The sequence below is a fragment of the Apteryx mantelli genome, unplaced genomic scaffold (genome assembly GCF_036417845.1).
Source record: "Apteryx mantelli isolate bAptMan1 unplaced genomic scaffold, bAptMan1.hap1 HAP1_SCAFFOLD_33, whole genome shotgun sequence".
Taxonomy (NCBI): Eukaryota; Metazoa; Chordata; class Aves; order Apterygiformes; family Apterygidae; genus Apteryx; species Apteryx mantelli.
Window position 1 is genome coordinate 6,058,513 of NW_027118682.1, and position 27,911 is coordinate 6,086,423.

At 56.7% G+C, this 27,911-nt stretch overlaps 1 pseudogene; it reads left to right on the forward strand.

Moving 5' to 3' along the window:
- Positions 1 to 1,218: 1,218 nt before the first annotated feature.
- LOC136996279 (adenylate cyclase type 10-like) lies at positions 1,219 to 27,038 on the forward strand (annotated as a pseudogene).
- The last annotated feature ends 873 nt before the right edge of the window (positions 27,039 to 27,911 follow it).

Consider the following 27,911-nt stretch of genomic DNA (forward strand, 5'->3'; position numbering starts at 1 on the left):
GCTTGCACAGTCTTCAGCCTCCTGCAGAAAAATGTTTCAAGTAGGGCGCTGAGTCTCCCTCTCCTGCTGGGCGGCTTTGTGGCCACAGGGCCGCAGGGCTAGTGCCAGAGCTTCTCTTCAGTTCAGAGAAAGCTTGCTTGGTCCTGCCTAGGAAGGGGAGGGATGCCTACATGGACACACGTGAGCTTACACGGCCTCTACTTGTCTCTGAGTTTTGTGGGAGCTCGATTAAAGTAGCCCTGTGGCTGGTACAGAGCCCTACTTTCACCAGCATGTGCTGGACAAATCCTCTTAAATTTCTTCCTGCATTTCTTCCCGCCCTGCTGATGTCAGCCCCTTCCTTTTGCTGGTCTGAGCGTTACTGTGATCACAGGCTCGCCATCAGTCCCAAGGCAAGGCAAGGCGGCTTTACAACTGAATGCATGCCCTAGTCCGTAGAGAATAGGGATGCCTCCAGCAGCTGCTCTTAGGCACTCGGTCTCTGCAGGAGCTGGTCCCTGGAGCCCAGGTGCTCCCAGCTGGTGCCCTCTGGACGGAGCAGCCCCCAAAGCCCGCAGCTGTCTTCTGTCTAAAGGGACGGGTGCGCTTAAGTGTGATGCCTGGCAGGCTAGATTCTTGAGTTTATTTGAGAAAGAGAAACCAGGAAGAAAAGAACAGAAAACAAGCAACTTGTAGCAGCCAGCTGTACTTCGCCTGGCTAGAGGCCAGCATGCAGCTGTCCGTGCCGTGTTCAGCCCCTGCGGGACTGCGCCCCGTGGGCGAGGGCACTGCCTGCGCGGGGGTCACCCTCAGCTCCCGGCTCACCTTCTCATAGGGAGCAACGAGCTGTGGGCTGCGTGTGAGCTGGGGTGCCCAGTGTGGGTGCATGTCCCTGCAGCATGAAAGCTTTACACAGCTCTCAGCCCCAGAGCAGGGAACTGGAGCTGCCTCCTGCCGAGTCTTTCAGCTTTTTCTTCCCCTCTCTGATGCGCCTGTCTGCCATGGTCCTGGTGCAGCCCTGTCCATCTCCTTCTGGCCTCCCCCAGGAGGCCTGTGGGTGGAGGTTTGCTCTGTCGCCCACCTTCTGGAAAACACCCACTTGTTTGACGACAAGAGAACCCAGGACATGCCCGGCTGTGTGCTGCAGCTGCCAGGGAAGCGATGGCATGCAGAGGCTGTCGCTGTTAGCTGACCCTGTAGCCTGATGACAGCATAGAGGTAACGGATGACGTGCAGCTGATGTCACTGCCAGCCGATTGTGACCCGCCCCTTGGTGGCAGAGGGCCAGCCGCCCCTCCCAAGGCCCAGGCTTATTGCGCAGCCCTGCGTGGTGCCGTGCTATCCTGTCCTGCTCCCTGCTGGGCACGGTCGTCTTGTCCCGAGGTACCCCGTGTACCCCAAGGGTGCTGACGATGTCTTGTGCCTGGGAGAGAAGGTCCAAGCACTGCTCAGGACTGGGGGAAGTAGCTGCTTACGTCCCCGATCTCGTTTTGTCTGAGGACTTGAGGCACGAAACCGGTTGCGTTCAGAATTTTCACGGAGTACTGCTCTTTGCAGATGTGTCAGGTGGGTCAAAGGCTTGTGAAGGGTGAGCGTTGAGAAGAAGTGAGAGACACGAGGCATTGGGACTCCTCGGGCCTTTTGGAGCCCTGGTGCCACCTCTGGTGGCGAATGGATCAGAGGAGTTCTCTTTGCTGCTGACGTCTTCCGCTTTGGCGGAAGTAGAGCTCGGAGGTAGCTGACGTCCCAAGGAGCAAGGGGCTCCAGAAGATGAGAGGACTGGAAGAGGCCAGGAGTCGGCTAGCTGAGCTCGGCGGAGGCACCCAGTGCCAGGCAGTCCTCCATGGGCTGCAAGAGAGCGTGGGCCAGGGGCACCTGCTCCAGGCTGTGCGGTGTGGGGGAACACACACTGCCAGGAGCAGCGGCCAGTGCGAGAGTGTTGGTTTCTCTTGGGCGGTCAAGGCTTGTTGTAACCGGCCAGGTCAGGGCGAGATGTGATGTGCAGGATCTCTGAGGTGGGAGCGTGAAGCTGGCTGCCAGGTCCTCGGGCCATGTAGGCACTTCCTGATTTCTGTGTGCCTGTGTGTCCCTGTTCTAGGTTTCACTGCTCTGACAGAGAAGTTTAGCCAGAGCATCAGCATAGAGCGGGGTGCAGATGAGCTAACGCAAACCCTCAATGACTACATGGGTGACATTCTGGAGGGTAAGTGCCGTTCTGCAGGACTGTCTGCGATGGGGCCATGAGCCTGCTCTTTGGGAGAGGAGAGAGGTGTGCTGGGCAGCCTGCTGCTGCCTCCTTGTGCAGGCTGGGCGTTTCTGTGGGCCCTGAGGACCACCGAGAGCAGCTGGACTCTTGCGATGGAGGAAGCTTTTGCTGGTGTTGGGGCCCAGGGGAGTGGGGGGGCATGCAGCCAGTATCAGTGTGCAAGTGACGTGGGGACGCTGGTGCTGACAAATGAGCGTGTTACCTTCCCTAGCTCCCTTTTGCAGGGCCCGGTACTGCAGGCACCAGTGCTGTGGTCCCTGTGACCAAAGTAGAGAGGCTGCAGCTGTGCTTTCCTGAATTGTGCCCCACAATGCACTGCTGCCCTTGTGCTCCTCTGGCAGCAGAGTGCCTTCTTCTGCGGCTTCCTTGAAGAAGGCATAGAGGCAACTCTTCTCTTTCTTTTGCCTGCAGAGCTGCTGGGCTTTGGAGGAGACATCCTGAAGTTTGCAGGTATATCTTTCTAAACGAACCTTAGCTTTGTCTGCTGCCACTGAAGAGGCATGCTAGGGAAGAGGACAGAGTGAGCGGCAAGCTGGCAAAGCCCAGAGGGGTGGCTCTGTTGGCACGCAGGTGCTCAGGGGGAGCTGCCATCGTGGGCCCCAAGCTGGAAGCTGCAGCGGGATGGCGCTGATGTGCAGGTGTTGGGGGGGGGGGTACCCTGGGAGCTCAGGTTTGAGGCAGCATGTGAGGAACGAGGGGTCAAGAGAGCCCTTGCATCTCTGTGCTGAGTGGGAGTGGCTGTGGGGATGCCAGTGTTGCTGCAGACCCGCTGCGCGCCCTGGTCCTCTGCCAGCGTGTCTGCTGTTGTAGCTGGCCTGGAAGAGGGGAAGGCGTCCCTGTGTGCAGGGTGCTGTAGTTGAGGAGGATGCCTTCCCCCAAGTGCACGTCCCTCAGCACGCCTGCTGGTTTCTGCTATCTGTGCAGGTGGGTGCAGGTGAGGGAGTGTCAGGTCTCACCAGAGCCTTCCCCCGTTGCCTTGGTTTCCGCAGGGGATGCTGTGCTGGTGCTGTGGAGAGCGAGAGAAACGCAGCTGAGAGACACCATCAGCCTGGTGTTGCAGTGTTGCTGGCAAATCCAGGAGAAGTACAGCATCCGTGACACAGCCGTGGGTCTGAAGCTCCGAATGAAGCTAGGTACGGGGAGTACTGGGTTAGCTGCGCCGTGCGAGGCTCCATGGCCCTGTGCAGGGCTGCAGGGTGCTTTGCCCCCTGAGGCAGAGTTGTGATCCCTCCTGGGGCCAGTGGAAGCCTTTTGCCTGGAAGGCTCTTGTGCATTCTCAGGCAGCCGGTTACAAGCTGCCTGCATGCACCCTGAGCAGATGGCCAGCAAAGCTGCTGGTGTGCTGGGCCTCTGGGGTAGGCAAGCGCAAGAGGTGCCCTGGCCCGTGAAGACTTTGTCAGTGTCAGCTTCATTTGCCTCTTTCTAGACGCCCATTTCAGGCCCTCTGCCAGGAGGCCCCCGCTTAGGACCCCCTCCCTGTCGATACTCAAGCTTGACTCCATAAAGAGGGATGGGCACCTCCAGCTGAAGCAGTTGAGAGAAGGAGCCTGTCTTCAGGGCTGAGCTTCAAACTGAGCCTGTGAAGAGTTGAGCGGTGGGAGGCTGCGGAGGTAAAAGTGCTCTCTGCCTCAGCTGTGCTTGTCTCTCCCCAGGGATCTCTGCAGGGCACATGTCCCTGCTGACTGTTGGAGACAGAAAGGAGCAGCGCTTCCTGATCCTTGGCAAGGCCGTGGGTGAAGTCTGGCAGGCCCAAAACCTTGCAAATGCAAGTGAAATTATCCTGTCAGCCAGCTGCTGGGAGCTCTGCAACCAGAACCAGGTCAAGAGCAAGAGAGCGAAAGGCCAAGGAGCTGTGAAGGTGGGTGAGATGGCCTCTCGAGTGGTTTTGAGGAGCTGGAGGTGGCGGTGAGGGAGGAAGGTGTGAGAAGGCTGAGGAGACGGCCGTGGAGGGAGTTGTAGCTGTAAAAGGAGGTGGGCAGCTCTAGCTGTTGCCTTTCCAGCTGAGGCTTAGCTCTGGACTGTGCTTGCTGGGTTTGAGGTGGGGTCAGGAGGGACTGGCAGGATTTGGCCCTACTGGTAATGTCCTCTGTGGGTCATGGAGTTGTTCTGGAGACGGGGGAGATGCTTGGCCGATGGCTGCGCAGCTCGTGTGCTGCCGATGCCAGTGTTTGTCCCGGCGCAAATCCAGCAAGGTGGCCTTGACACACGAAGATCTTCTCCCCTTCTCTGGGAAGTGACAGCGGAGGGTAGGAGGGGGCCTTGGGACTCTTGGGGAGGCCGATGGCAGTGCTTTTGCTGCGTGTGCCTTCAGGTTACAGGCATGCAACGGCTGTCTGTGTCGGAACATGAAGACCTTTTGTCCAAGTTCACGCGAGCCCGGCTGAACTGCTGTTCTCCTGAAATGCCAGGTGAGTGCCAACTTTGCCTTGTTCTGTGCCTGCCCAGAAAGATGGGCACTGGCTTGCTGAGGGGCCAGTGAGGAACGGCCTCTGCCCTCTCCCCCTTGCAGTTAGGTTTTGTGCCTTGGGCCCTGCTGTGCTCCAGCGGAGGCACTGGCTGCTTCCTGCTGCTGCTTCCAGGGGACTGCTGTGGCTGAGCACCTGCAGGAAGAACACACGGGCAAAGGGCGAAGAATTTTTCTCCCTGAGTTGCAGTGCCAGCCCCTGCTTTGCAAGGCCCCCGTAGCCAGGCTCGTAGCGCCATCCTGCCAGTGACCGCCTGTATTTTTCTTGCGTAGGCATCCTGAGACCTGCTGTTACCTTGGCCCCTCATCGTACTCTGGGGAAAGTGCTGAGGAAGTACATCCCAGCAAGTGTTCTGCGCAAGGTATGGCCACAGGTGCTGGGAGGTGCCTTTTGGGGAGAGGGGAGAAGGAGATGTGCATTGCAGAGAGGGAGTTCTCAAGAAAGCAGACAAGGCAAAGAAAATGCCCCCTTCCTTAGGTGAGAACCTGGGGAAACGGGTCCACTGTGCTACACATGCCAGGAAGCTGCCCGCTGTGTGCTCCTGCAGAGAGAGACGCGGGCGGCGGGAGGTGGATTGCCCTCTGCATTTCCTACTGATGTTGTTGTGGCCATGACCCTGTGATAAGAGAGAGATTCCTCTGGAGTCGCGACAGCATTGCTGAGGGTGGCCCCTTGTGTGCATACCTGCAGCAAGGTGTGGTGTTGTCAGCAGACGTTTCTCTGCCTAGTGCTTTCTTGTCCGGTTCTGTGTCTGTCTTGCGAAGGCTGATGCCTGCTTTGCACTGCGGGGAGGCTTTCTTCGTTCCTCTGATAGCGCCTGCTACTGGCCCTCTGTGTGCTCTGCCTTGGTATCTGCTGCAGGCAGTAAGCACCCAGGGAGAGCTGGCCGGTGAAGGTGCCCTGCTCTTGTCTTCCAGATTGACGACGGAGAGCCCCTGGCGTGCTTATCCGAGCTGCGGCCGGTCACCTGCCTCTTTGTGAGGCTGCAGTTTGCTGCCAAGGTCAACCTAGCCCAAATCTGCAAGGCTATCCAGGACAGCAGCGTGCTGATTTCGGAGATCCTCCGTCCTCACAAGGGTGAAATCAACAAAATCTCCATGTTCGATAAGGTGAGCGTGGGGGAGCAGTGCCCCCGCGCCCAAGCGTGGGTGGCAGAGCGGAGGGAAGCGGCTCTGTCTCTAGAGCAGTGGGGAAAGGAGAAGCAGCTCTGCCTCGCTGCTGGGATTGGTACCTCTGGCCTGGGGTTGCCCTGAGGCTCTGCTGGTCTGGGCGGAGGCTGGAGCCTCAGGGCAGGAAGGGTTTGCTGCAGGCGTTGTGGCAAGGTGTGCTGCCTCTGTCCTGGGCAGGGCTGCACGTTGCTGTGTGTGTTTGGCCTCCCTGGAGGAAAGCTGCCCTGCGAGAGCGTTCACGCCTTGGAAAGCGCGATTCAGATCTCCACCGCCTGCTCCACAAGGCCGAGGAAAATTGAGTGAGTGGGGAGGCATGCCGCCCGGGACGGTACGGGGTGAGGTGGGCGGTGGTTTCTCGGGGAGACGTGCCCTGCAGCTTGGCCTCCACCGTCGCTGGGGGGAAGGAGGCCGTGCCCTGAGAGGTGGCAGATGGCCCTGGGGTGCGCCCCCCATAGCCAGGGGAGTTCCTGCAGCCACCACAGGCCACTCACGGCCCTGGAAGGAGCCACCACGAGGGCAGCGGCCTCCTGCGGGCCAGGGGCAGGCGCTTGCAGGTGCCCGGCGTGTGGAGCGGGACCAGGCCACGGCACCTGGCCCGAAGTTGCTGTCGCTGCAGGCGGGGTGCAGAGAGAGCCGCCTCCCCCCCGCTGAGGAGACGTGCTGGGGCCTGCTTGTGTCGGGAGGGGATTTGGGCACGTGGCAGCTCTTGGGCCTTAGGGGAAGGGTGCCAAACCGCCGGGCTGCTCTCCGCAGCCCCTTCAAGCTGGGGCTGTCCGGCTCCTGAGCTCTGCCAGTCCCCGAGGCCTGCGCTGCTGGGGCGGCTGGCGGTGCGCGGGGAGATGGGGAAGGGGTGGAGGTGGGCAGGCAGCACTGCGCACGGGCGCTGCTGAGTCCCTGCCGCTCTGCCTGCGCGTCAGGGCGGTGTCCGTGGGGGTCACCAGCGGGACGGCGTTCTGCGGAGTCGTTGGCCACCGCGTCAGGCACGAATACACAGGTACGAGGTGTTTGTCTTGGAGCGGGTGCCTGGGCTGGGTCTGTGGAAGGACAAGGCAGAGTGCCGGGGAAGAAGCTGTGGGCCGTGTGCGCTGGGCTGGGACGAGGGCCTGGCCTGCGGCCCGTCAGGAACGACAGAGGCTGAGCGGGTCCCACTGTGGGGCGGGGGAATGGGCTCCAAGCCTTGGCGTTCCTCTCGGTCGTGCTCAGCCGGGTTTGGCTCTTGCCTGTGCTGGCGGTGATGCAGCCGTCAGCCTGGCAGGGTGGTGCGGGTTGGTCTCCTGGGTCCGTCAATGCGTGCTCTCTCTCTGCGGCAGTCATGGGCCAGAAGGTGAACCTGGCAGCGCGGCTGATGGAGCACTACCCTGGGCTGGTGTCCTGCGATGCAGCGACCTACGCGGCCTCCAGGCTGCCCCAGTCTTACTTCAAGGAGCTGCCGAAGGCCAAGATGAAGGGGGTCGGCGATCCTGGCACTGTCTATCAGTACCTGGGGATGTCGGAGAAGCTGTGAGTGTCCTCTCTGAGCAGGCTGGCTGGGGGCGTGGTGGCACACAGGGTCCAGCCTTGGTCAGCAAAGAGGAGTTGTGCGGAAAGAGACCGAGCTGCCGCCCTGCCCACACCTCCCACCTCTGTGGCTGAGAAGATGGAAAGCCATAGTGTGGCTGTGCTTTTTGCCTGTTCCCCTTGGGGCCTGTTGCTGTTGGGAGAGTGGGAGCGATGCAGTAGGGGTGGAGAAGGCTCGTAGGTGTCTCTAGGCACAGAGTGGCCTGTCAGTCCCTGTCCAGATGGCTTCCAACTGTACTTTCTGCTCTGTGCTTGCTTGGTTGCGTGCAAGACTAATGCAGTGGTATTTCTGAGCCACCGAGGGGGTTTTCTCTCGGCTGCTTCTAAGCAGGAAGCTCTTGGAAAGCTTTTGGTCAGTGCTGTTCCCCTGGGAAAGCGTGGCTGGCTGGGACTCACTTCCTGGTGGAACTTGAGCTGTTCCTCTGGGACAGGCTTTGAGGTTCTCTTTGGATGACGTTTTGAACATTAGCATTGGCCGTCTCTTTGAAACTACAGAAAAGCTTGAGCCCAAGATGCCAGGCGCTTGGTGTCTTGGCCAACTAAGTGACCCTTGTGCTCCTGTTGCACGTCCTGGCTTGAACCGAGAGCTCTTTATTCCTCGTCTTTACCTGGATAGCATCTGTTGCCCTTCTATAAATTGCTTCCTGTGAGCAAACCGCAGGGAAGCAGTTTGCAGGACCAGAGGCTTGTTTTGCTTGTCACGTGTGGTAAAGCAGTCTGCTCGCCAACGGTCCTCCCTGGGTTCTTTCTCCTGTCTTTGCTTTCTTTGGTTTTGGCCTCTGGTGCTTGCGTGTTGATACAGTGTGCTGTCGCAGTGTGGCCGTTGGGCTTGTTTGTGCCGAAAGTTTTGCTGGTGCTTGTTTGGTGTTTTCCCCCTCTCATGGGTGAGCATGAACTTTGGCAGTGGGAGCGTGGGCAGGATACCATGGCGCTCAAAAGAAGAGCGGTAGCTGAGAGTGCATCCTCAGCTCCACGCATGGCTCTCCATCCTCAGCTTCTGCCTGCTTCATTGACTTTTGTTTTTCTCTTCCTCTGCTAGCATATTTGGCCTGGATCTTATGGAGGAGAGGTCTGCATATGGCCCCTTGTTCGGTAGGTGAATGCCTTGCTCTTCTGAACACCAGTTTCTTGCCCTTGGTAGCTGTTCGAAGCAGTCTGGGAATGGAGAAGGTTTTGCGAGGAATGGTGTTGCCTGCAGTGGCCATAAGGGTTTGGTGCATCCCTTGGCTCGTAGCTGGTTCATAGGTTTGGGGTTGGGCCAGAGCTGGAGGTGGGAAGCAGGGTGAGGCGCCTAGTGCTTCCTGCTGTGCTCCACAGCTAGCATGGCGGGAGCTTTCAAGCATGCAGTTGCTCCCAGGCTCGGGGCTAAACTGATGCACATAGCTAGGATGAGGAAGGAGCTTTCCTTCTGTCTGTCTGCCTGCCAGAGCTTTTTTGGCAGTGGCTTCTCTCCCTTGTAGTCCCGAGCATTCATTTCTTGGCAGCACCTGGGCATCTTCCTGTGAGGAGTGCCTGCTGCTGTGGAAATGCCAGCGCACACAGGATGCCTGTAACTGCTGCTGCTGTTGTCAGCTGTTTGGGGGCTGAAGATGTTGCCTTAGCTGCAGGGAGGTGGGAAGTGTTCTGTAGCTCTTGGTGCACGGAGGAGATGTTCTGCATCTCTTTGGGCCCTAGGGGCCTGCAGTGACTCAGATTGTCCCTTCCGACCTTGCCCTGGGTGACTGTGGGGAGTTGTGGGAGGATGCCTGAGGAGATCCCTTGCCTGTGGGCAGGGAGGCAGGGAGGGAAAGGGGGCATGGGAGTTGTGGCGTGAGTGAGGCAGGGAGGTGGGCCTGTCAGTGCTCTAAGGCAGGCCTGGCTGCAAAAGTGTAGCTGTTTGGGTGGGAAGGAGCCCTGGGTGCAGGCAGGCTCGCAGGGGCGATGGAGAGAAGGTGCTGTGGCAGCAAGAGGGAAGGACGCCCACGGCTGTTTGCTTTTGAGCTCGCTCCAGCAGCTTGCTTTCTTGTCTGCCTTCACAGGTCGGGAGAAGGAGATTGCCCTCTTTGAAAGTGCCTTGGAAGCCTACGTGGCTCGTCAAGAAAGGCACATCCTAGCATTTGAGGGCATGCTAGGCTCTGGAAAGAGCCATTTACTCACGGAGCTTGCCTCTTTAGGCCAGGCTGCTGGCCACAGGTGAGTGTTTTGGAGAGCTACCTGTGGGACACTTCCCCTGCCCATCCACTGATGTTCCCGGCATCCTCGAGCCCCTCTGCTAGTGCGCCTGGCCCTTGGCCTGCAGCGTCCCAGAAAAGCCTCCGGGAGCCCCTGGTTAGGAGCAGCTGCGTGCTCTCCCACTCCCTCTTGAGGGAGCTAGAGGTGGCTTGTGCAGTCAGTGCTGTTCCTCTTGCATCCTTGGGCCGGGCCCGAAGGGAAGGAAAGAGCCCAAGCTGCGTGGGCAGAGAAGAAAGCTGGGGGGCAGGGGCTGCCTGAGAAACGCTGCTTGCCCTCGGGCTTTCATCCCGAAGGCCCACTGGGGCAGCAAAGCCTTCCCTCCCGTGGTGTAGGAGGCAGATTGTGAAGCTGTGGAGTGGAAACACAAAGGCCCAACTTGCTCGGTCCTTGCTGCTTCAGCTGGCAAGTTGCTGTGCAAGGGGGGGAGTGCTGAGAGCTGCGGAGACGCAGGGTCTGGTGGTGGCTCTGCCAGGGGCTTGGCAGGAATTGCCCCTCTGTGCCCTTTCCTTGTAAGAAGAGGGAAAAGCTTGGCCCTCTGTGAAGCGCTCTGAGGTGTGTGGATGAAGAGTGCGTCTGGGGCTGTATGTCCAGAGTTCCCTTGCAGTCAGCCCTGGATGATGTGTCTCTTCTCTCCTAGTTTTGACTTGGAAGTCTGCAGCTCTTTGCATGCCTTTCTGAGTCTCAGTCCCTTTTGCTTTTGCATGGCAGGGTAGTAGCCGTGGAACTGACGGAGCTAAACCTGAAGCAGGTCCACTCTGCTGTCCGTATGGTGCTGGCCATGGCCCTGGGCCTCCAGGCCTGTAAATCCTGCAGTGCCAGACAGCTTGTCCTGCAGGCAAAGCTCCGAGGGCTGATGCAAGAGAGCAGCTACTGCCTCCTCAATGAACTCTTCCTCGTTAAGGTGAGAGGCGAGACCCTCTCTGGCCCTGGCAAAGGGCTGCTTGTGAGCTTTTGTCATTTGGAGGCTCTGATGGGGAGTCGCTCCGCTCGCTGGTGGCAAGAGCAGGGGGATATAGCACAGGCTTCTGTTCCTGGGTGCAGCGGGGGGGCTCCCTGTTGGGGGTGAGCTCAGGTGCCAGGCTGGTGCACGTAGTTCCTGATGTCTTGCTCAGCACCCTGGAAGGGGCTTTGAAGAGTAGCTTGGAGGTGGGGCTGATGACCTTGTGTTGAGCTGACTGCTGCGTGAGTGGTCTGCTCCCTCCTGAGATTCCCATCGTGAGAGAACAAGCTCTTCACTCCTCCCACCCCCAGGAGCTCTGCTAGAGACCCTCAGGCCTCAGAGGGCCTCTGTTCTAGGCACCAGGTGATGTCTGCCCTGTGTCTCCTTGCAACTGTGATGGGGAGAGGGATGATGCTGAGGCCAGGAGAGGCATTTTGCTGGGTTGGTGTTATGTGCTGGGTAGGTGTGCTGAAAGCCCCTGAAAGGCTGTTTCTCTGACTGTGCTTTTCTGGGCAGTTTCCCCTCTCGAAGGCGGTTTCCCAGATGAGTGGCACTCAAAGGCAACTGGAGCTGGAGGCGGTTTTGAAGAAAGTGCTGCAGAAGGTGAACTATTCTCTCCATCGTGGGTCAGAAAAGGAAAACAGCCCTGCAGGTGGAGGGTTCTGGAGGCGAGTGGTGGGAGCTGGCGGGAGGACCATGTACTTGAGTCATTGTCCTTCAGAGCCTAAGCACCCCTGCCCATACCCCCTGATAACTTTCCTCCCATAAAGTTGGTGGGCACATGCTTGGGAGAAGCAACGCTGTCTTTCTGTACCACCTTGCGCGAGAGACCTTGAAGTCTCAGAGAAATTGCAAGTCATTAAGATTCTGAATGCCTAAGTAGCTGGGGAGAGGAAAGGGACTTCACAGTGTTCTCTCTCTCTCTCGAGAGAGAGAGAGGCCAAAGTTGCTCCTGTGGAAACTACTTGAGAACCCATCAGAATCCACCCAGAGCAAGCTGTTTGTTTCAGGCTGTTGAAGAAGAAGTCATCATATTTGTCATCGACAATGCCCACTGCATCGACTCTCTCTCCTGGAGTCTTCTGTGGAGTGTGCTCAGGGATGTCTCGATCTTTATGGTGATGGGCTTCGCTGCCGGTCACTGTAGAAGACAGAGGCTTTGCAAAGCTGCAGCAGACATCCCGAAGTTGCAGAAAACAACCTCTGTTCATCTGGGAGGGCTGAAGGCTTCCGCTGTGGTGCAGAAAGCCTGCCAGGCCCTTGGAGTTGCCAGCATACCCCAGGATCTAGAGATGTAAGTCGCAGGCAGGGCCTCTGAGCTCTTCCTGAGCGCTTGAACCTGTGCAGGGAGCAGAAGAGAATGAACCCCTAGAAAAGGCAGCGCAGGGCTTCTGGAAGGGCCAGTGCCTCTAGCCAGTGTCAGATGCTCACAGTTGTGAGCTGTGAGTGGGCAGCTGCCCAGGCACAGAGCATAGGAGGTGTCAGGCCGCCTGCGTTGCACTGGAAGGCAGGAAGGAAGTGGTCCTGCACCCTGGCATGGCTGAGGTGTGGCAAAGGCGTTTGTCTGTGTGGCGGGGCTGTGGGGGTGATTCGTTGGGGCCTAGGTTCTCCCTGGTGCCGGAGAGGATCTAGGCTGCTGGGGACAGGAAAGACGAGGCTTACTGCTCTGTGCCTTGGGCTCTGTCCACGATGGTTTTCCTGTGGATTCCAGCAAAGGCTGTAGCTTCTGGGTGGCTCAGATGCCAAAGCCAGTGGGAGTCGTGGCCCTTTCACAAGTGAGGTGGAGCTGTGGTGAAGACGTTGCTTCCTGCGTTACGCCCGCGTGGCTCAGCGCCCATCTGGAACGTGTGCACGTGCCTTACTTTGCCTGCGTCAGTGAGTGCTGGATCTGCTCCTTTGCAGGTTCCTGATGCAAAGAAGCTATGGCATCCCCTATTACTGTGAGGAACTGCTCTGCTACCTTAACTGCCACGACTTGCTCTTGTTCCACCCACTGGGGAAGGAAGAGAAACGAGAGGACAAGTGGGAGAGCCTCTTCAGTAAGCACCTTTGTGGCTGCCTGCCTAGCGGCTGTGGTGCATTTTCCACAGCACATTCTTGCCTGGGGGTTCCCCTGTGACCTAGGAACAGTCAGCTCTAGCAGCCATACAAAGCTTGGTGTGGATGGGGTGTGGGTCTGTACATGCCTTGCTGCTGGGACAGCCAAAGGAGAAGCTGGGGAGTTTTGGTGTCTTTGAGAGGCCAAGCAATGGTGCCGTGGCAGCCAGTTTCAAAGGAGGAGAAGAGATGCTGCCTGGCACTAAGCTAAGCACTGCTCTTGTTTTGAACCTGTATGAAGCGGGGTGCTTATTCTGGCCCAGTATTGTGAGTCCCGTGGCTGCAGTGTTCCTTGTGCACAGCCACACGGCTGGACTGATTCTATCAATGCTCCCTGGTGCCAGCTGCTGTAAGACCTGCTGGGGGATGAATGCTAAAGGGTTGAGGCTGGAGGGAGCTAAAGGATGTTGGGTGGGGAGGGATTTAGAGGAACGGAAAGAGGGCCAGAAGAGTTGAGTGGGTTAGCGAAAAAACCTAAGGGCAGGGAAAGGAAAATGGATCCCTGGAGTCAGCAATGTCTGGTCCGCCGCTGAAAGGAGAGCTCCTGCTGGGCCCATGATCTTCACGATATGGGTAGATGTCATCGGCGCACTTTACGTTCCTGCCCACACCCTAAGTGTTTGTTGGTCAGAAAAACTGTCTTCATCAGCAGGTGGGCCGAGGACTCGGGCTTTTCTGAGCCCCTGCTGTGCTTCTCCTCTGCCTTGTAGGCCAAAGCGTAGTTTGAAGCATGCGTCAGGAGGCAGGGAAGAGCAATTTCTGTCCCTGAGTGCAGTTGCTTAGGAAGTGCAATGTCTGGGGTCAGGGCAGGCAAAGGCAGAGCAGCATGACCGCAAGCTGGCTTTGGGGATCCTCTGGTTAAAGAGAGTGAGAGATTAAACACAAGAGCCCTGTTAGGCACAAGCAGGGCACATTTCTTTTGCCTGTAGCATGCCCCATGCGGGGGGGTTTTCATGGGGGCCTCTAAAGTGCTGCTGTCTGACCTGTGGAAAATCCCTTCCTTCTCACTTTCAGTCCCACTCCAAATTCTTGGGCTGCACTGGAGAACTCTGCTCTCAGGCAGACGCATGTGTGTTGTTTATTAGGCATTGGAATGTGCATGTATTTACCTTGGCAAAAGGCAAAAAAGGTCACTTGCAAAGAAGTCTGTCACCAAACCCACCCGGAGGCAAGGGACAGGCCTTGGAAACTTGAATGCCAAAGTGTGAATCCCCACAAAGGTGCTACTAAGTGAAGAAGGCAGTGGTAACACCACCTGGAGATGAATGCCAACCAGCTTGCCATGGCTCTGGCAGCAGCCCTGAGTGACCTGCCCTTTTGGATGAGCACTGGCAATGTGCCTGGCTCTGGGACAGTAGCAACACTGCTGCTTTCCGTCCTGAGGCGTTCCTTCCCCAGCTAGAAAGTCTGGAAGTTTTGATTTGGGAGTGTTTGGGAAGACTGCCTGGCAACAGGAAATGTTGGGGAAGGGCTCTGGAAGCAAAGGTATGCAAGGGCAGTGTTTTGCTCTTCTTAGCGACCGTGTTGGGGGCAGGCCGAGTGCATCTGCCCACCTAACGCAGGCCTTGTCCTAGCTAAGGTGGCTTTGGTAATGTTTGCAAGCAGGAAGTCATGACATGAATTGTCTCCCTTTGCTAATGGCTTTCTCCTGCTCCCTTGCTCCACTCAGCTTCTGTAATGGAGGCTTCAACCACTGCAGCAACGTGGAGCTCCAGCACGGGGAAGGACCGCAGGGTGTGCACCATCAGACCGGACGTGACCCTGCAGAACACCATGCTTCCCCCCACATTAAAAGGTGAGGGGCCGAGCCCCGCTGTGGCAGCTGGCGGCTGTGCTGGGTCCCTTTCCCGGGACATGAGCTGGAAACTCTGGGCATCCATGTGCTGCAGAGGTAGCCCTCTGCACTCTGGGACTCTGCTGGGAAGGTTGCTCTGGTCCCATTAGATTTTCCATGGAGAAACATGCCTGTGGCTGTGCGAAGTGTTTTTCCCCTCCTGGGTGTGGCCCACCTGGGAGCGTGTTGTCTGCTCTCGGTGAAGAATAGGAGAAAAGAAGTTCTTGGGGCCACACTGTAATGTTTCGCTCTTCTCCGCGAGAGCAAATGCATTGCTGGGGAGTATTTGACTTGGCTCTGACTGAGCTTTGAACTAGGCTTCTCACCTTACTGTTCTGTTTGTAAGTTTTCCAGCTCATGCTGCTCTCAAGACACTGAACGGCAACCAAAGCCATCTTGTGAATCTCTCTTTGCCTGTTGTTTTCTGGGCTGGCCCAGAAATCCCCCTTTCTAGGGGGTGCTGGATGGGAAGCTGTGAATGAGCATGGCTGCCCTCTAGCTGAGCCCTGGCAGAATGCAGGTGGCAGAAAGCTCCTAGTTTCCAAAGTGTTCTTGTTGCAAGAGCTGCTTTGTCAAAGAAGGGGAAAGTCCTGTGTGACCAAGTGAAGGCAAGGGTTGTGGGGAGCTCTGAGTCGGCCTCAGTGGTGGGGGAAGGGCTCTCTGTCTGTGTGCCCTGCGGGCATAAATACACCCTAGAGCTGGCAAGCCGCATCCCGGGATGTATGCATGTGTTGGATGCTGCCCTGCTCATCCGTGGTGGGGGAGCATTCGTTTGAGCATCTCTGCTTTCCGACGACCTTGTTTCCTGTGATTCGAGTAGGAGCAGAGCCGTCTTGAAGACATGTGCCCTGGGTTGTGATTGCCCAAGGGGCTGAGTCCCTAGGAAAGATGGGGAAAATCTACCATGTCGGGTGTTGCAGCTAATGCAGCCTGTGCAGCCTGAGCCTGGGGAGTGGGCAAGAGAGAGAGCTGTGGCTTGTTTTGGACAGGGATTGCGCTGGCTGAGCTGGACAGCATGAAGCCCTCGGAGCAGATGGTTCTGAAGTGTGCAGCCATCCTAGGGCCGCTGTTTAGCACCGAGCTGCTGTTCCACATGCTTCCCGGGTGGAGCAGGTCCAAGATGAACAAGGTGCTGAGTGACCTGGTGCGATGCAACATCCTGAAGTGGCTGAATGCTGAAAAGGTGGCAGAAGAGAGCAGTGTTCCCACCAAGGGGTCAGGCACCTCTCTGGAGGAGGAGAATGGTAAGTGGTGGTAGCAGGAGCCTGGGAGCCCTGTAGGTTCCTGCTGCTGCCCCCAGCTATGTCCTTGGTGGGGCTCCCCAGAGCACGCTGCACTGCCCCAGTGGAAGCGTGTAATGCTCAGGGCACCGTGGGTGTTAGGGATGGGTTGTTAAAAGCTCTGACAAGTCCATTTCAGATTAGCCTGTGCCACTAGCTTTGTGCTGGAGGGCAATATTGCAGTGAGCTGCTCTGAGTCCCTCTGCTCTCCTGCCTGCAAACGCAGCTCATAGCACATGCAGGGAAAGGGGTATGAAAGCCCTGACATGCTTGCGCAGCCTCCCGCAGTGTGCCGATGCGGGATTTTGTGCAGTGGATTTTTATTGCCCCCTAGCCCAGGGGGGAGCATAGGAGGCTGGGAGTGCCTTGCAGAGCGGGCAGAAAGAGCTGGCTGTGTCTTGCTTCTGCTGCTGGCAGCATGCCCAGCTCCCACCTGGAGCGCAGCTGCACACACTGTCTGTTGGCAGGGAGAGCAGGCTAGCAGCCTGTTGCGCTGGCCATGCTAGTCTGAGGAAGGCAAGCTGGGCCCTTTCGCTGTATGGCCGCGAGGTTCTGAATGCAGGAGCGCTGGTTTCCTGCCAAGGATGCACGCCAAGGCCTGTCTTTCATTGTGCAGCTGTGGCGTCCCTGAGCTCTGGCCCCAGCTCTGGCTGATGGGAAGCCCCGTTGCCTTTCAGATGCCCAGAAGTCATCCATGGACGAGACCAAGAAGATGGCGAGGCTGCAGTCTGGTGTGCTGGCCTTCTGCGCCCCGCTGCTGCAGGAGGCTGCCTACGAGTTGTGGCCGAAGGGACAGGGGGTGGCCATGCACCGCAAGTGTGTGGCCTTCCTGGAGAGGCACGTGCACAAGTGCCAGTGCTGTGGCGGAGGGGACTTTGTTGCCTTCCACCGCTTTGCCATCGGCAGCACCCAGGAGGCAGAGAGCTGTGAGGACCATGGCAGCGACTGCTACTGGCGCAGCTGGGAGGCCTCGCAGGCAGCAAGCGAGGAGATGAAGACGGATGAGCTCCCCACCACTACGGGTATGCCCTGTGCCGTGCTCTGGAGCCTGGGCCCTGCCCACTGTTGTTGCACACATAATTGCAGTGCTCCTCTATCTCAAGGCCTGCCTGCAGAGCCATTTCACACAAGCTTGGGGATGCTTTCAGTGCAGGGCAGCTGCATTTGTAGGACTAGTTCAGTTCTCCACTGAGCACAGGTGTGCAACAAGAGACATGATGTGGCCACAGCGTAGAGCCTCTCTGCCCTTGAGTGTCCTGCTGCGTTTCCCCAGAATTACAGGAGAGCAGCCCATCTCCTTGCAGAGACCAGAGCCTCGGGGTGCACCCACGGCTCAGCAGGCTGAGGTGTATTTGCTAGTGCGTCTAGTACCCTTGGCCGAGCTGGGCTAAGTCTGGAGAAATAGCAGCCGCACAGTGAAGGCAGATCTCAGGGGAAGGGGCCGGGAAGGGAGGTGCCGTCAGTGCCTTTGGCTCTCCTCTCCTTCTCTTAGTGCTCCAGAATGGCAAGAAGCAGCTCTTTGTGCATATGCAGGGAGGGGGTGTTTAACCCCGTGCTTTCTTTGCAGATGCTGCAAATGGTGGGCAGAAGAAGAGTTTCTTGGAGGAGACTTTTCGGTGAGGAGACAGGGTTTTGAAGATTATTTTTGAAGGCAGTGGGCTGAGGGTGTGCAGAGGGGACAAGTGGAGTCGCACCAGCTTGGGCTGCTGGTTGTGACTCTGGCTTAGGAAAGAGCAGGCCCCCAGCTGTGGGAGCTGGCTTGAGATGGCCATGGAGGTGAGCATCTTTGAGGAAGCCTGTGGGATCCCAGTGATGCTAGTCACTAGAGTGGAGCAGCCCTGGCTTTCTAGCTGTTCGAGAGCAATGTTGCAAGCTGTGCAGGGGCAAAGCAGCCCTTGGGAGCAGGGTGGCTTGTAGAAGGTGACCGAAATGCCAGCTGGTCTCTCTGGCTGCCTAAAAGAGCAGTGTTCCTCCAGAGCAGGGTCAGCAAAGGCCCCAACAGGATCTGTGCTCATGCCTCCTTGTTACAGCTGTAGCCAAACAAATAGCTTGCCAGTGCTGAAAAGGGGAGCTGCTGCTCCTCATGCCAGTTCTGCCCTGCCTGAGCACACTGTCGCTGTGCTCTGGGGCCCCGGGGCTCCTCCCCCGAGTGCCCAGTATATTGGTCGACATCACTGCACTGGCAGGGAACGAATCTTGCCAAAAAGTGCCGTGTCAGTGAGTTGTCCTGGCTTTGCTTGCCGTTAGGGGAGAGCCAAAGGTCTTGAGCAAGGAGAGAAGGCAAGAGTGGAAGGGAGGAAGGAGCACAGCGGGAAGACAGGGCAAGGATGGGGGGTCCCTGCCCACTCAGGAGTCGATGGTGTCAATTGTAACCTGGAATGCCCCAGGGAAACTCTGGGTGCAGGTCACCGTTGTGTGGGGCAGAAAGAATGAGTGACCGAGCTCACTCAGCATGCCTGGGAAGGCTGTGAAACCCATGGCCCCCGCGTGATGCCTGTATGCACGTGGCCTCATGCTGTGCTAGAACGTGTCATTAGTGTAGGCTGAAAGAGCAGTGTTGGTGACGCTAGCGTGTTCTTTGGTGTCTTCTTTCTCCGTGATCTTGTCTCTGACTAGAGCGGCAGAGCGGTTTTTGGCTAAGACCAAAGGGATCTGTAAGGTGCCCAGCAAGACCCCGTGGACCCACGGTGTCGTGTGTTCCTGCAACTGCAAGGCCATCGTGGAGCTGGTGCTTGTGCCCTTGGCTCACCATCACATGGCAATGGGCAACGATGCCAGAGCCTTTTATTATCTGCTGGAGGGTGCGGCTGCCTACTTGCACGTCTGCAACAACTACCTGGTGAGTTGCCCTGCTCGCCAGAGCCCCTTTGCCCATGGCGTCCTCTCAAGTGCCTTGCCCTGAGCAAGCCCATTTCCCCACTGCAATAGGGCATGCCTGGGGGCATGCCTTTGTGGGGACTCGGGTATGAATTGCTGGGGTCAGGCGCAGAGTTTGCCTCCTGTTTGCCTCTCCTGTGGCAAGAGAGACAGGGCAGTGAAGCAGGCCCTTTGCGCAAGGTGCACCTCCAAAGAGGTGGTAGGAGGGAGTGCTTGTGCCCGTGGTGTGAGAGGCAGCGTGACTGTGCTCGGGTGGGCATCGCCGGGCCAGATGCAGGCCCTCCTCAGAGAGATGCTGGAGGCAAGCGGGAAGGATGGGGCTGGAGGCAGGCTTGGCAGCGATGCTCAGCTACTCTGTGTGTTTGTTCAAAGGCCTTCCTGACCCTGAACAAAGCAGAAGCGCTGAGGAACTCGGTGGCTAAGAAAGGAAATGTGCTTGCGTGCTTTGAAGAAGCCACCTTCCTGAGCCTCCAAGGGGAGGTAAGGTGACAGGGAGGTTTTTGTGGGCTCTGCTGGTGGGTGGAGTTGGATGCCTTCCTGGGGGTTGGGGGAGGCTATCCCTGGCATTTCTAGCCACGACTGCTCTCAGCAGCCTTTCCTGGGCCCACTTCGCCCTCCGGCCAAAAGCAGTTGAGGTTCTGGCCTTGATTCCGCCAGAGACTTGCAATTGGGTGTCTGCTGAATCGGAGCCCTTTGGGACCCTTCCCAGCATCCTTGCTCTCAGCGTTCCCAAGAGGGCGGGAGGCTCAGGATTCTCTGCTGTGCCTGGGGCTGCTTGACTGACTTGGGATGACCTTTCATGCCAGACGGGACTGCCTTAAAAGCCCTTTTGCTGTGCAGGTCTGCTACAATATGGGACAAATGGAGCTGGCGAAGAAAAAGATCAGGAAGGCATTGAGGCTGCTGAAGAGGAAATTCCCCAAGACCTCCACTGGCGCCTTCTTGCAGTTTGTGCTGGAAAAGTCCGAGCATGCCTCTCACAAGAAGAACAAAGACTCCTCCCTTCATCAGGAGGCAGGGTGAGAAGCAGAAGGGAAAGCGAAGGGAAGGAAGAGCCATTTCATAGCTGGTCGTGGGCATCTAGGCCCCAACCAGCCAAGGCTTATGCCCAGGCTTTGCCTGATGCATCGGTCTTAGCAAGACGGAGGCACGAAGTAGCGAGGTTTGGGTAGAATGGGGAACGACGGAGCCTGACACTCCCGTGTGTACAAGCATTAGAGCGAGGCATGCATTTGCGTAAAAAGCAGGCTTGTATTGTGAGGGCTGCAGCTGCGTTTGGTGGTGCTGCTGAGAGCATTTGGTTTGCTTAAAGGCAGTGCAGATGCTTGAGCTTGGGACCAGTGCTCTGAGTGACCCGTTTCTGATGAGACGCTGGCAGGAAGGTCACGCGAGCAAGTTTGTCCGATTTTTACCCTGCGCTGCAAGTCTCCCAGAGCAGGGCTGTATGTCAGCACATGTTATGTGGACTGTGCTGGTGAACGTGTTTCCAAAGGCTCTTCTATGCATAAGTGTGGAGGCTGTGGGGTGTGCAGGGGGAAAGCAGCTGAGGGAGCTGGAGGCTAATGGATGGAGGAGCTGGGGGTTGTGATGGGGAGCTCCTGGGGCGTTGGCATGGGGGCTGGTGTGAGTGGGAGCAGAGAGATGTTAGCAGGGAGTAGAGGCTGGAGAGGGGAAGGGAGTGCGCTGGCGGGAGCAGGAGGTGGGCCTGGCGGGGTAAGTGGAGGCGAGATGTGGGAACGAGGAAGCTCAGAGGCTGTAGCCAGGTGCAAGCCTCCCGTGCAATGACCCTTTTCCTGCCAGTGCCCAGCTTTGCTTGGCCTGCCTGGGCTGTAGTGCCAAGACACCCTCTTTAGCAGTCCTGTTTCCTCAGTGGTACTGCTTGGTTCTCCCGCTTGCATCGCTGCAGCCCTCCTGCGAGGAGGCGCAGCTGCCTCCTCCGTCCCCCTGCTTCCGCCATCCCGTTGGACTTTGCACTGTGCAGCTAGTGGCTGTGGCCCAGCAGTTTCCCTTGTATGGCAGGAGGGAGAGGCTCCCCTGGCTGTTCCGGCAAAGCCACTGCCTGTCCTTACTGTGGCAGCTCTTCAGCCTGGAAAGCACTTGCAGCAGCCGGAGGCTGTCCCGCCTGGCAGGGCTCATGAAGGTGAACACGGCCGAGGAGTCCGAGGATGCGAGTCACGTGAGTGCCTTCTCTCTGCAGCAGCAGCAGACCCCTTTCTGACATAGCTCCTTTCCCCTGGCCTGGCAAGAGTACCACCAGGCCTGCCCCCAGCAAGAAGAGCCCAAAGATGACAGAGATGCACGTGTGCCTGCACTTTTCTGCATGAACTTCCAGAAGACGTGGGTTGCTGTTCCTTTTGGTTGTTCCTCTCCTTGGATTTGTTTCATAATTGTAAGCGTGGAGCTGGTTCTGGTTTTAAGCCAGCACCACTTTCTGTAGTCTGTCGTTTCCTTGTGGCTCTTGAGAATGCTTGTGTGCAACGCACGGGGGCCCCTGCCTAGACACGGCTGCAGTTAGCAGTGGCAGTAGCAAGAGCCATTTGTCGCATGGGTGAGAGCCCTGGGAGTACAAGAGAAGAGAGAAGCTGGCAGTTGGGTTTATGGCCTGTCCCCTCTAGGCCAGAGAATCACCCTGGAGAGATTCAGTCCTGTGCATTGTCCTGTTTGGACCCTTCTAGGTCCTCTTCTCCTACCTGGAATATGCGCTGTGCTGCCAGAACCTGGGCTGCCGGGAAGAGTGGCTGCAATACGGGCGGACGGCCATGCAGCTTAGCGCTGACGTGCAGCTCTTTGGAGGAGGGGTATTAAACACTGCCAGCTTCGCCCAGGCCCTGTCCCATCTGACCCTCAGCCTGGGAAATCTGCCCCTGTCTATCGACGTAGGTAGGTACTGCCCCCGCTGCCTGCGAGAAGGAGTCTCTGCAGAGAGAGCCTGTGCGAGCCTGCTTGTTTTCTTCCCAGGCTATTGCGCCGAGAGGCTCTGCATGCAGCTGCAGAAGCCCGACCTGGACTACGTGGTTCTCAGGACGCTCTTCACAGCGCTCTTTCTCCAGATGAGGTAATCATGGTGCCGGAGAGACTGCTGGTTGCCCAGTGTCAGGGGGCTGACCTTTGGGTGCAGAAAAGTCTGATGGAGAAACTTGGATGGAGTTGTGAGAAAGAGCAAAGAAGGGAAAGCGAGGCAGAGAGGGATGCTGGGAAGGGGAGCAGAAGTGTCTGGAGGTGCTGACTGGGCTCCCACCCCATGGAGACGCTCCATGGAGGCTCATCGTGTTCCTCCCCAGGTACCCTGAATGTGAGGCAGTGCTGCGCAGGCTAGAGAAGCAGGTGTCTGGAGAGCACAGGATCGTTGGGCAGGCGTGCTTCTTCTCCTGCTGCTTAGACCTCTTGCTTGATGCTGGTGAGTCCTCAGTGATCAGGTCCCGGAGAGCCAGGAGGCTTGCAAAGACGCCCACCTGTTTCCTGGTCAGGCAAGACTGCCATACTGGACTTGTCGGCCAGAACTGGTGGCTTTGTCCAAGATTTAAACAGGCAGAGCCCCCCCAGGGCAGGCATAAAGGAACCGGCAATACAAGACTTGTGGAGTATCTTCTACCCTTTGGAAACACGGAAACAATTGTGCTGGCCAAAGTGGTTTTTCTCCTGATATAACAATGACCCCAGAGCCCCCAGCAATCCTTTTACTTCCTCGACAGAGTCCTTGGCCTTTTGGCTGTGTGCATGTGTGTTTGTCTCTTGATTTTTTTTCCCCTCCTTTTTTTTTTTCTTTTTCCATTTTCTACATGTGAGCAAAGAGTAATTTCACAAAGCTTTTAATTATCCCCTTTCCTTGCTGTGTTTTGAGATTGCCCTTTCTGAAACCTCTTCTCCGACTCACTCTGCTCTGGCTTCCCAGGAAGCAGGCCTAGCAGTGCTGGGATGTGCCTGAGCAGAAGGCACCTAAGAGCCTGTGCTCTGGGGTCCCTGTCATTGCTGATCAATGGCAGCATGCCTTTGTGCAGTGGTAGAAAGCTGCAGCTTTTGCAGTGGAAAATGCTCTCAGGGGAGTTGTGAGTTCTCTTTTTTCCTTCCTGATGTTCTCTGCCCTTGCCTTCAAGGGCATTTCTGTGGAGCTTGAAGAGCCCTGAGGAGCTAGGGTAGAAGTTGAGCCCTTGCATCCTTCCTGTGTGGTTTGCTTGCCCTCTGAGTGGTTTGCCTGCCAAGAACTTCCCTGGCTGTGCTTGAGCCTTCTGCTGCTACGAATGCCTGAGGCAAGTTGAAGCCGGGGAGGGAGGTGCTGCTTCTCTGAGACCCATTTGTATTGCAGGGTGGCAGTACAAGTCATTTGAAGAGTGCAGGAGCTTCGTCGAGCAGAATGAAGCCAACTGCATTCTCAAGTCACGGAGCAGCATCCTGCTTGGACTGTATTCATGCCTGGCTCTTTGGTAAGTTAGAGACTTGCTTTGAGCACGGAGAGGCTCAGGCAGTGATTGTGGCAGGGAAGGTGGGAGCTCTGGCCTTGTCACATCCCCCCATCGCATGTCCACCAAGGCGGCCATCTCTGGGGCACTGTGGTGAAAGGGGCCGGGGGAGCCATGCACTGTGAGCAAGGTGGCAAGGAGCCCCGGGATGTGCTTCTGTGGAGCCCTGCCAGGGAAGGGTGACTGGCGGCATTTGGCCACAGCTTTCCTTTTCCCCTTTTCTGCTCTGAGTGATGCTAACCAAGAGGAGCTACAACACACTGCAGTTCACCCCCCCCATGTCCCCAACACGGCCCCAACATGCCCCCAGTAACTTCCTTTTCCTATAAGATGCATTGCCTCTGAAAGCCAGCTTGGGGCTGGAGGCTATAGCCTAGGAGACCTTTTGATTACTTCATCTCTACAAAATGTGTGTGTGTGTGTGTGTTTCTCTGGACAATGTAGGTTTGCAAGGCTTGGGCAGTGGGACAACTTCCAGAAGCCCTTTGAAAAGGCCAAGAGGCTGCTGAAGAGAACTGGTGCCTCCCTTGTGGCCAGCCAAGCGTGCAGCCGGCTCCTGGAGTGTCACAGCCTGGTGCTGAAGAAGGACATTGAGCACGGATCGGCGAGGGCCCGTGAGAGCCGCACCAGGGCTCTAAGGGTGAGGGATGAGGAGGAAGGGGAGGCGCATGTTGCAAGGGGACTCTAGGGAAAGCCGTGTTGCTAGCAGCAGTGGGTTGACCTGTGCGGGTCGCAGCAGCCATGACAGCATGGAGTCAGGGCAGTGCCAGAGGGTAGTGGGTTAGAGAGCAACATGGCAAAAGACTCCTCTCGCAAAGGTGTCAGCAAGAGATGGAAAAGAAGGCAGTCAGGTGAAGGCGTTCTTCCTGGGCATGTGAGAATTCCCTTGTGGGAATGGTCGGCAAGAGAGGAGAAGAGACTTGCAGAGCCATGAGCTAGTGAGCTCTGCTGAAATGCCTGCTCCATATGAGGTCCTAGGGCTCAGGAGAGATTTGTGCGGCATCTCAGCCTTGCTAGCTGTGCACTCCTTGTCTCTTTAGGGCTGGTTTTTCTCTTTGGGGAATTGGTGGCCTTCTCAGTGCCAAGCCGTCGCTGAGCTCTGTGACTTCTCCCAACGTGCTTCTCTGTTGTTTTCTGGGCAGCTTGCGGAAGAGGTTTTCTCTCGGTGCTCTACAAGCCCCGTCTTCTACCCCAGAGTTTACCACCTGCAAGCTTACATTTTCCTCATGCTGGGGAATGAAGAGCAGAGCCTGTTGTGCCTCAAGCAGGGCCTCCAAGCCTGTGAAGACTATGGCAACCTCCTGGAGAAGACTTGGCTGGAGATGAGCACTGTAAGTACTTCATCTGTGCCTTTGAGGTGCTTCCTGGGCAGAGGAGCATGCTGTAGCAGAAGGTGGGCCAGACTGTGCTCCAGCAGGTACACGCAGGGAAAGCCCCCAGAGAGCTTCAGGGGCATGTGCTGAAAGTCCCTGGTGAGCTGGTAGGGGCTAGTAGCCCTGCTCAACAGGAGGGCAGAGACAGCTGCGATGTATCTCCCCCAGGTGGGGCTGGACTGACACCTGAGGAAGCAAGATGCCTCCTTCCCAGCATCTCTGCTTGGCTGAGGAGTGGTGAAGTTGAATCTTTCCCTGTTCCTTAAGGCAGCTCTGGGAGGCCAGGATCAACGTGTGCTGAGTCTGAATTTGCCTTCCCTCTCCTTCTCCTCACTGATAGACTTTGGCAGCCCGGCAAATTGGTTGATGGATGGAACAAACTCCTGAGAGAGGCCTTGGTTGCCTTCCCAGACAGAAATGACAGCTCTGGGGATCGCCTGCTCTTCTCAGCTCTCACTGTGGCTTTTTTTCTTTTTTTCCTTTTTTCCCCTTAGGAGTCGTGGTTCACTGGAAAAGGCCCCACGGGAGATTTGTGGCTGAAGACAGCTCCACATTTTCCCCAGCTGAATCAAGCAAAGCCAGAGGTCTATAGCTCCAGGTACCTGCTGAAGCTGCCAGCACTGCAAAGGGAAGATCCTTTCCCAGGAATTAAATACTGTCATCATTAGTCCAAACGCTTCTTCCTTTCCTTCTTCCTTTACTATATTCTGCATCATGCCTCGTTCTCTCCTTTCCCACAACAATGTTTGCACAACAGAAGATGAACGGAACCAATATGTACGCAATTAGTAAGGTCAATACCTGAAACAAAATAGTCTTCGCTGGTGTTTTAAGTGTTTTCCCAACCCTCCTGTCCATGGTGGGGCAAAGGCAACTCTAAGCCACATTTTGAAGAGTTAGTTACACTAACCCATTCTTGGGCAAGAGTTCAATCCAGGGTAGCGTCCCAAGTCCTCCAAAGGAAAACTGGAAATGGCTGTATTGAAAACAGTCGGAGCATTTTGAAGTTCTTAGCAGTCAGGCTTCCATCAAGTGAGGAATATGATAAATAAGGCACAAAGCACTGCAGAGAAGGTAATGCTCTGGGGGATTAGTAAATTCCCATAGTTTTATAGTTGTTGCCATGGGTTAATAGTATTCCTTCTTCCTGGGGAGAGGTAAAGCATCGGGCCATTTCAGGCCAGTCTCTGTGCAAATCTTCGCCAATTTGGTTTTCCCGTTGGAGTTTTTCCTTTCTGCAGCCCCACGGGATTGGGGGTGATAGGCACAAGGCAACTAGAAGAAGCCTCCCAGTCACTGGCCCTGGTCCTCCTGGGCGACTTGAACCATCCCAATAGCTGCTGGAGGGACAACGCAGCAGGACACAAGCAAGGCAGGAGGTTCCTGGAGAGCATCAATGACAACTTCCTGAGACAGGTGATAGAGGAGCCACTGGGGAGAGATGTTCTGCTTGACCTCGTACCTACAAACAAGGAAAAACCCCGTTGGCCAATAAGCAGGGCAATAAGTAGGATCGCAGCCCTGGAGTTCAGGAGAGCAAACCTTGGCCTCTTCAGGGACTTCCTTGGAGGAATGCCATGGGTTAGGGCCCTAGAAGGAAGGGGGGCCCAAGAGAGCTGCTTAATATTCAAGCATCACTTCCTCCAAGCTCAAGCTCAGTGCATCCCTAGGAGTAAGAAGTCAAGCCAAGGGGGCGGGAGACCTGCATGGATGAGCAAGGAGCTCCTGGCAAAACTCAAACAGAAGGAGGAAGTATACAGAATGCGGAAAGGGGGACAGGCCACTGAGCAAGCAGTTCTTGTGTGCAGGATGAGCTGTTTAGGGCTCTAAGGCAGGGCAGTAGCGCGGTAGAAATAGCATGCTGGGCGAAGTGTAGAGGCCTGTAGAAGTGGAGAGGCAGGCCAGGGCATAGAGGAGTCGCAGCCTGGGAGAGTAAGAGAAGAGTTGCCCAAAGGTCCGTAAGCTGCAAGCAGAGGCGGCAGAAACAGGAAACCAACCGCAGGCTCTGCCAGGGACTTGCTCTGGGCTCTTCCCAGCCCACAGGGAGCCACCAGAGGCTCCCATGCACACCAGGACATGGCAGCCTGCAGTGTCACTCTGGGTGACAATTCATCTTGCCACAGTTTCAGAGGAGCACTCAGCATCCCTGAAACTCTTGTCCCGCCCTTTATAAAATACTTGGCGGTTAGAAGTAGTTCGATCACACTGGAAGACCCATGCTTAAATACCTCTCTCTCCAACAGCAATGCACACCTCCAGCAGAAGGTTACACTCTGTCTTTTCAATTTAGGTTTGACCAAGGGCCTGGCAGAAAGCAATAAGGCCATTGCTGTCAAGCAATATTGGAAACAAAATGAAAATGTGGGCCCTAAAATGTAAATCGCTTGAAAAGACTAGGCATGCAAGCATGTGTTCACCTCCTTCTCCTTGCTCCAGAGAAGGCTGTGCCCATTCGTGCCCATCCTTTCCCTTCCCTCCTTAGCAACTGCAGGAAAAGAGGAAGCCATCAAAAAAGCGCTACAACTCTACCTAGACGTACAGAACTTCAGGCCCTGCTCTTTGCAAAACCCTTTTTCTCCACAGCAGCAGACAGCACAGCTTCTCAGGGGGCATCACTTTAAGCTGCCAAGTCAGGAAAAAGTCCCATTTTCATAGCTTAATCAAAACCTTTGACAACTGCCCTTCCGCCGGACACTACAACAGCAGCTATTGCCCATCGACTTTCCCCAACAGCTCCACCACCCTCACCCAGAGCCTTTCGCCTTCCCACTACGCCACAGCATCCCTGCACTCTCCAGCTGCTGCCTTGGCTTTCACTCGCGACCTGCAGTTCTCAGAGCTCAAGACCTTGCTGCAGCTGCCAGGTGGAGTCGCTAGGCCAGTTGCAGTTCTCTTCACGCAGGCGCGGTCCCTGGCTCTTGGCTGCTGCAGGGTTCAACTCTCCTCCGTCATTGTTATGAGGATCGATCGCACCCATAGTCATGGGGTAAGGGGGGGTGGCCGAACACCCCCAATGGTAGGCTAGCTGCCTTGCACACTCTTCAGCACTGAAGAAAGGAGTTTGAGTGACTGCAGATGACTGCTTTACTCTTGCAGTGGGGGTCCCAAGGAGAGATCCCAGAGCTGGGCTAAGAAGGAATTAATTCCAGTCCACAGTGGGGCCCCAGCAGTGAAAGCAGGTGTTACCTCTCAGGGTCCTGATGAGGAGGAGACAGTCCTGACCACAGCAATTAACACTGGCCCAGCAGTGAGAGGAGGCTTTTGTTTCTCAAGGTCCAGGTGCCCAAGCAGGCCTTATCTTCAAGTCTTGACATCCTTCCTTTTGGAGTGTAAAACACAGGAATTCAGGCTACTTGTAACTGGCACCAAATGTGTACGGGGGGTGGGGGGGAAGCTGGGAGCATCC